Raw genomic sequence first — 8,216 nt, 5'->3', positions numbered from 1 at the left:
CAAACAAAAAAAATGAAAAGAAATCGTCAATTTATAAGACACGTGGGAAAATATCGTATTTATTTGTCAGATATTAAACTTTCTCCCAAGATAACTCCGAATTTTGATTTATCTTGTAAATCATTAAGATTCAGTTGGATATTTTAATTTTATTTAGAATAGAGTGGACCGAAAGTACTGTTTTAATGATAATAGCAATGACAAAATAATATGATAATATGAGAATCCGTTTTGTTTTACTATTTGCTACATAGATCAATTGGTCCGTGTAGCACACTTGTAAGTACCTTTTTTTATATATATCAACACATCTCAGTGGATTTTTCCACTAACTTTAAAAAAATAAATAATAATATAATAAGAGGAGAGTTCAAATTATTCTATTTTTTTTATCTCCGTTATATCTTTATTTAAAAAATTTAATGACTGAAAATTTAAAACTTAAAAATCAAAATATTTAAATTTGTGTCAATAACTTTTTATCTATCGGTGTTGTGTTCATAAGTCGTACAATATAATTGACCATTCTAGTTTAAATGAATTAATGAGTAATGAGTCAGAACTAAATTACTTGATTATAATTTTGATTGGAAGAATTATGAATTATCATTAGTTCTTACCAGCGAGAATATAACTGACCTTTCGCTTAGAAAGACCAAAATCACAGTCAGCAGTGACAGGCAACAAAGAAAATAGTGCGCTTACGCAAAAGATATCATTATTCTTTACCTCCAACTGTAGAATTCTGATTTTTCTTACTAAGATGATTGCTGATTTTCTATGCAAAATCGTAGAAATTAATGTACATACAAATATAAAAAAAAGGTAATTAGAATGCTGGTAAACCATCTCATGCATACTACATATGTTTCAGAATTAGGGACAAATTTCAAATTTTGAATCCGTAACATGTGTTATTTTCTTTCAGTCAAATATATAGAGAATAATTTATGTTGGGTTGAGACAAACAAAGAAGCAATTAATAAGACAAAAAAAATGATAAAAAACGAAAAAAGACAATGAGGTTACTATCAGAGAAGACTTGCGTACGCGGGGATTAGTGCGCGCATGTAGCAAATAGAAGTTGCAACGCCGACTCTTACTAGTGCACGACTCGTTTAGAAGTGACATCGGCCCGTTTTATATTATTAGACGGTGCACTTTACGACTAACGCGGCCTATTTTATTGACCCTTGCCATGCCTAAAAGGTTGCTTTAGACTTCATAGTTCTACTGCTTGTTAATCAGGGTCAATCCGTTGACTGGATGGATCATGGATTGGATTATTTGGAAGGGGATGTGCATGATTGGTTACCAGGTGCAAAGGTCCGCTTGTGGTCCCCACGCGCGCATTAATTATTTATTCCTTTGAATAAACGGATCGGATCGGATCGGATCGGTGTACCAGTGGGTCGGATCAGAACTACCCAATCCACATCCGCTCATATTTTGTCATGTCTTTCCAAAAAGTTGAAATAATTCATTTAATTTTGAAATTAAAAAAGCTAAAATTTTAAAAATTGTAAGACCGACAAATTATTTAACATACCCAAGTTATTTTCTCTTACACATCACACGAAAAAAAATAAACAGAAACCGAAAAATGTAATCCTAGATTCCCACACGAATAACATATTAACATGTCATCACATCAATTATTAACATAACCTAATGCGTGAAGATATTTTCATGTGCCAAGTCTAGATAAGAGCATGTGATAGGGATAGAAAAATGTTACCCTTCTCCAATCGCACCTTTTTGTTATTTCCGCCACAGTGGTACGACAAATTGGCAAAGCAGAATAGCAGATCGAAGTTGAGTGCGTAATAGTAACTTGATTAATTTACTAACTTCTCATGTTATTTGTTTCTTTTTAATCACATAAGGAGATTTTTTTTTAACAGTAAATTTTTCTTGTCCGCATGTATTATGCATCTCTAACAAGAAGTTGGGACGGTCCAATAAACATTGGAATAAATTCGGAATAAAATCTAATTAAGACTGTCTAATTTGTACTAATATTTGTGCGAAGTTAATCGAATGGTTTCGATCAAATTCGATTCAATTCTTATTGAACCGCCCCATTCCCTCTAACAAAAATTCAATTACTAACGAATGTGGATGACAACTGAAGCAAAATTGTCTACTTGGTTTTTTTATTTTTTATTTTCAGTAGATTATAATTTCATGTGGTAAAATTGAGAAATATATACATTAATAAAAATAGTTAAGTTTAGATGAAAAAATTATTAATTTTTAAATTTGAATAGAAAAATGTCTAAATGTTTTTTATGATGGGTATGTGTTGATTATTTTTGTTTTATTTTTAAACTCATTCTAGATGAGCTTAATTCCAATATCTATAAGATTGGCCGACGAATTCAATTAAAACGAATTTACTTCATTAGTGATGTGTTAGGAGTGTTCATCAGATCCGGTTCAATTGGTTTTAAATTGAACTGAGAGAGTTTAGATTAAATATTTCGGTTTTTCCAATTAAATGGATTGGTTCGGTTTATTTTTTAAAACCGTTTTAATTGATCAGTTGGTTCGATTTAAATTTTTTTAAAACTTATTAGACTAAACTTATCGAAATTTTATAAACCTGTCACACGTTCAAACCCAACTTTAAAAAAAATCAAAAATTACATACATAATGTATATTACTTGGTTCGGTTCAAAACCTATTAGATTGAACTAAAAAAAAAAAAAACTTTAAAAAATTCAAAAACATAACAAGGAATGTTTATTTTTATGATTAACCTTCCTATTCTAGTTCAATCAACAGACCGACATTTCCTACAACTAAATTTCTAAATACATAATTAAAATTTTAAATAACAAATGTTTAGTTGTAGCATATTGATTAAAACTTTCTTTGTGGTTGAGAGGATTTGAATTCAAATCTCACTCACTACATTTTGTGTATTTTAATTTTCAATCATCTCTATCAAACTTTTCTAGTTCCGCCTCTATTGTGAATTCGTTCCATCTCCGTAGTATCTACTATAACTATATATGTGAATAAGTTACGCATTTTTATGGATGTTTTCGATGACGAGATTGCAACGAGTTGTCTCATTTATCATCTCTTTCTTCTTCTTTCCTTCTCTCTCCTCTCTGAGTGGTGACTGTCCTGGTCCAGTTTGATTTAGTGCCCTCTTTCTTCTCTCTGACTAGTTGCTGTCCCAGTCCGGTTTGATTCAATGCCTCTCGGCTATGCATTTCTCAAGACGACATCAATTTTGTAAAGAAGAAAACCTTTCATTCTTAAGTGAGGATGAAAAATCTTCTTCTTTAAGGATAAAAGGTCTTAAGTTCACATTCTCTAGCGTGAATAGACCAATTCATATTCTCTAGCTTCATGTAAATATTATTTTCTCACGTAACAAATTAAATAATTTTAAAAATAACTCAATGCATAGATTTTCATGCTTTTTAATTTAAAAAAAAACATATATAATAACTAATTTTTAAATTGTTGAATCAATGTAATCGCTAAAATACTTTCAACCAAAAAAAAGAAATTCATTCAAATTTAATTCCTATAAATATTTTGAATGGTTGAAGTAGAAAATTACTTTGCCGGACAACGTAAAATAAAGTAAATCATCTTCCCTCTAGATAGAGCGGAAAAAACGTGCCGTGCCGTGACTTACATGCCGTGATTTTGGTCTCGTGCCGTGCCACGCTGTGACCCATGCCGTGCCGTAACCAAAATATCAAGGGGTGGTCACGGCACGCGAATCACGCTGTGACTATTCACGTGCTGTGTTCAAATCTAACTAGTCACGTTTCTCACATTTAACTATTTTTTCATAATTTAAATTAGTTTCTTCAAAATTCACTATTTGATTAAGACCTAACGATCTTAATTACATGTGACTCACGTGATTACGTGTTGTGACCAAAATATCAAGGGGTGATCACGGCACAGAACAATAACACGTGTCGTACCGTTCCGTGACAGAGCCGGCTCCGTCGTGCCATTTTTCCCACACTACCTCTAGACGCATCCAGACAAATGTAAACGTGGTGCTTTTTCAGATTTTCTGTACAGGTCTTACCATCATTTTTGTGTATCAAATCATATCTTGTTGATCTAGGTACCGAAGAGTTTTAGAGAAGAAAGAATTTTTTTTACACGCCATTCAACTAGAAATTTTAAGTGATTTTCAAGCCTGGCCTGGTCCTCAATGCTGAATAATTAAAATATAGCTTCAATATATACCGGTTTAATTGTTTGCCTCTAATTTTCTTGTAAACTGAACTTTTTATGGATTCAAATAAAAGAAAAAAAAAACATTTTGTTATTTTACGGATTTGTGGACGATCAAAACATACACAATATTTTATTTGCCAAGTAAAAAAATATATTTTGTAGAGGCAGCATAACAACTACCGAAATTTTTATCTAACTCATGAAAATCAAACATTTGATAGTTATTGTAAGTATAAATAACATACAAAATAAATATATTCTTTTTAATAAAAAAAATATGATTTTCAATTAATTTTCAGAAATAACACTTCTACTAGATAATCTAGCAAAATTGAATTTTAATTCGAATTTTTTTTTTCTGTTTTTAAAATTCATACATGATTCACACTTCAATTGTACAATATTTGTTATTTTTCATGCATCAAAAATCATGCCAGCGCGTTAGACGAGATTTGCCAAACAAATAAGAGGAGGGTTCAAATGCCTCCATGTTTTTGTGCCTCCATCTCTCTCCATCATTTTCAAAGTTCAAACAATCGATCCAAACCGCTCAACCTAACCTCCATACTAAAATATGTTTGGAGACCAAATTTTATATTTTTAGGAATTTTTTTACTATTTTTTTAGATAGGTACAAAAATACTGTTTTTAGATGGTTCAGATTTACTGATTTTGTATCTATCTAAAAAAATAGTAAAAAAATTCCTAAAGATATAAAATTTGGTCTCCAAACATATTTTAGTATGGAGGTTAGATTGAGCGGTTCGAATCGACTGTTTGAACTTTGAAAATGATAGAGAGAGATGAAAGCATAATGGAGACACAAAAACATGGAGGCATTTGAACCCTCCTCAACAAATAAAATCGTTATCCTTTGTAAAGGTACTGAAGATAAATACAGAATTAGTGTTTCCTCTTTTGCAGAGTACGATCCTCTGAGATATCTCAACTTTTGCGTGACCGACGTGTCCGGTGCCTATTCGGGGGTGATGTAGGGGTCATTATTATGTGCAATTCGAGATTCGTGCAGAGCGTATTTAAACGGCTGGGATTTTCCATAATGTCACGCAAAGTTTGAGATCTCAGTGGATACGAATCCTCTTTTGCACTAGAACGTGTCGAAGGTCAGCTTACAGTACATGTGTCAGCTGAACATTAATACATCATTTATTCAAATTTTAAACTGTGTTGTCGTGTTGTTTCTTTAAATATTTTATTTATTACGCCACACGCACCGCTGTATAAGAAAACAACATATTATCAACAGAATTTGTTGTTTTGTGGCTTCTGTCTTCACTTGAGTTAGCACGAATTTCAAAATAACTCAACAGACAAGATCCGCATAGAAGAAGTCCTGCACGTGAGACTTGAATGCACTTTTTACGGAAAATTTTGTTTTATATTCTCGCCATATCTAATCAAATCGGTCACAAAAATATTAAGGTGCATGACAATATTGAATATGTTAAAATAAATATTATATGCAGATGAGCTATGCTATTTCATGGAGTAAAACGCGTTTGTATTTTACGCCGTATTTTTATTTTGAAAGTCCAGATGACCGATCCGAACCGTTAGATGTGATCTCCATATTGAAATGTACTTGGAGACCAAATTTTACATTTTTTGAATTTTTTTTACTATTTATTAAGCAATTTTAAAAATTGCTGTTTTGTTGTGAACAGTAAAAACAGTAAAAATTTATGAACCATCGAATCAGCAATTTTTAAAATTGCTTAATAAATAGTAAAAAAAATTCCAAAAAATGTAAAATTTGGTCTCCAAGCACATTTCAATATGGAGATCATGTTGAGCGGTTCGAATCGGTCATTTGAATTTTCAAAATAAAAATATAGTATCATGGAGCACCAATGCATTTTACTCTATAGAGTGTAGCTCATCTCATATTATATGATAGTAGCTCATCTCATATTGTATGATAGGAACAGATATATAAATATTTCATCAGCTCCTCCGTTAATTAAATACTAAAATATTTTGAAAGAAAGACTCTCGTTCATTTGTGATCTGACTCGATCCATGACTAGATTAGAATGACTCGACACATCTTCAATTTTAAGCGAATTAAAGCATGTTGAATATAAATTGACCTTCCATTGCGAATAAAAAATTGACGTCCCAATTCCAACTGTAGACCTTACTGAGGAGTATGATTAGTATAACATCAATATTATTTTAGTTCATATAACATCAATTTTAAAATTTATTGAATTGATTTCAAACAGTGAATCCAAACCGTTCAAACTGATCTACTTCATTAGTTATGCGTTTACATGTAAAATTTATAACATTTTAAATTTATTTGATATCAAGTCAAGTGGTCAAATGTGTGAGTTTTTAAGTTAATTTTAATACATTCATTTTTTAAGTTTTTTACCGCTTGATTTGATACTAAAATAACTCAAAAATATAAAAAAGTTTGCATGTAAACGCATCACTCATAAAAGTAAATTAGTTTGAACGGTTTAGATTAGTCGTTTGAAATCTATTCAATCAATTTTGAAGTTAGTGTCATATAATAACGACGTCATATTAGCCAGACTCCTTACTAAGTTGTTGGCCATTGCAACTTTTGTAGTTGAGTTCAATTGTCAGTACTTCACATGCAAATAATATAATCAAGTCTCGAAGCATAAGAACACAAGGTATATACCAACATATCATATGTTTCATAATATAGAGGAAGAGGAGAAGAAGATCTTTAGAGAAGAAGCAAAAAAACAACTTATTTGATAATAATAAAAATTAGAAATGAAATTGTCAGATGATTTGATATCACGCAGCAAGGACGAGTCGTCACGTTCTACAGAATTCAATGATTTATTCTTCCCCCTTTTTTTTTCTCACTCTCATAATCTCATTGACGCTATTTTTTTTTCTTCCTTCTTCCTTTTTTTTCTTGTAAAGTTGTCATAACTGACATGTTTGATGTCTATCTCAATGAAATCTGGAGGCACAATCTCCACAATATATATATATAACTTTGTAGTTTTTGACAAAGGTCAAAATTATATCGGCTTGTGTACGAGTCTGTCTTATATTAGCACTGCTACTTAAAAAAAAAAATGCATAAGTTTTGAGTTTCAATTGAAATTAAAGCATAAGAAATTTACATAGCTCTTGATCGGTCCAAAATTAAAGCATATATGTATCTAGATGTTATGATGGCTAGCGGTATATACATAACTAAAATCATTACTTAAATTGATAGAAATGATCAAATCATAAAGAAAATTTTGCCTAGTTAACAAAAGTAACCAGTTAAATTTTGAACCGATCAATCAATTAAAGAACTTGAATGCCTAGGTACAAGTGGATATGCCACGTCATCGAGGCTAGACAAAAAAACATGAGGCGGAGATAAAATTGCTCTCATTTAGTATCTTTCGTTCTGCCACGTGGACGGTCATTAAATAGATTTGCCATAAACCGTCGAATCTAATTTTAATGTTAACCACTGAACTTGAAGAATAATTCTTGTTTGCAAAGTTGGTCAAGCCTTTCTAAAAGAATTTCTCAGATTAGTCTATCATGTAATAAATTAATAAACCAAGAATATTATAGTTCTCTAATAAACTCCATTCCCCATGTCTGGGAAACATTAAGATCGAGAAGAAAGTATTACTGCGCACTAAACACCCATTGGTTATTAAATTATATATATGATCATAGAATTTTATCTAAACGCCTTTCGACATGATCATGTGCGCACATTTTGCCTATAACCTTATTTGTTAGTGATGCATTTTCATTTTTCAGTGTCAAATGTAATACCTAGTTTAGATACCCCGGAGTGGGGCCAAAAAGCAGCTAAGAAGAGTTAAAAAGATGAGCTAGATATGATTGTCACAGGTTATTAAAATGAGAAAGATTTTAGGGTCACAAGTTTTTGATGCCACAAGATATTATATATATTTTAAATTTTAATATCAAATTCAAGTTGCATTTATGCTGTTGATCAATTATCATACAA

Source organism: Carex rostrata, chromosome 1 (genome assembly GCF_964058835.1).
Source record: "Carex rostrata chromosome 1, lpCarRost1.2, whole genome shotgun sequence".
Taxonomy (NCBI): Eukaryota; Viridiplantae; Streptophyta; class Magnoliopsida; order Poales; family Cyperaceae; genus Carex; species Carex rostrata.
Note: the sequence above shows the minus strand (reverse complement) of the source record.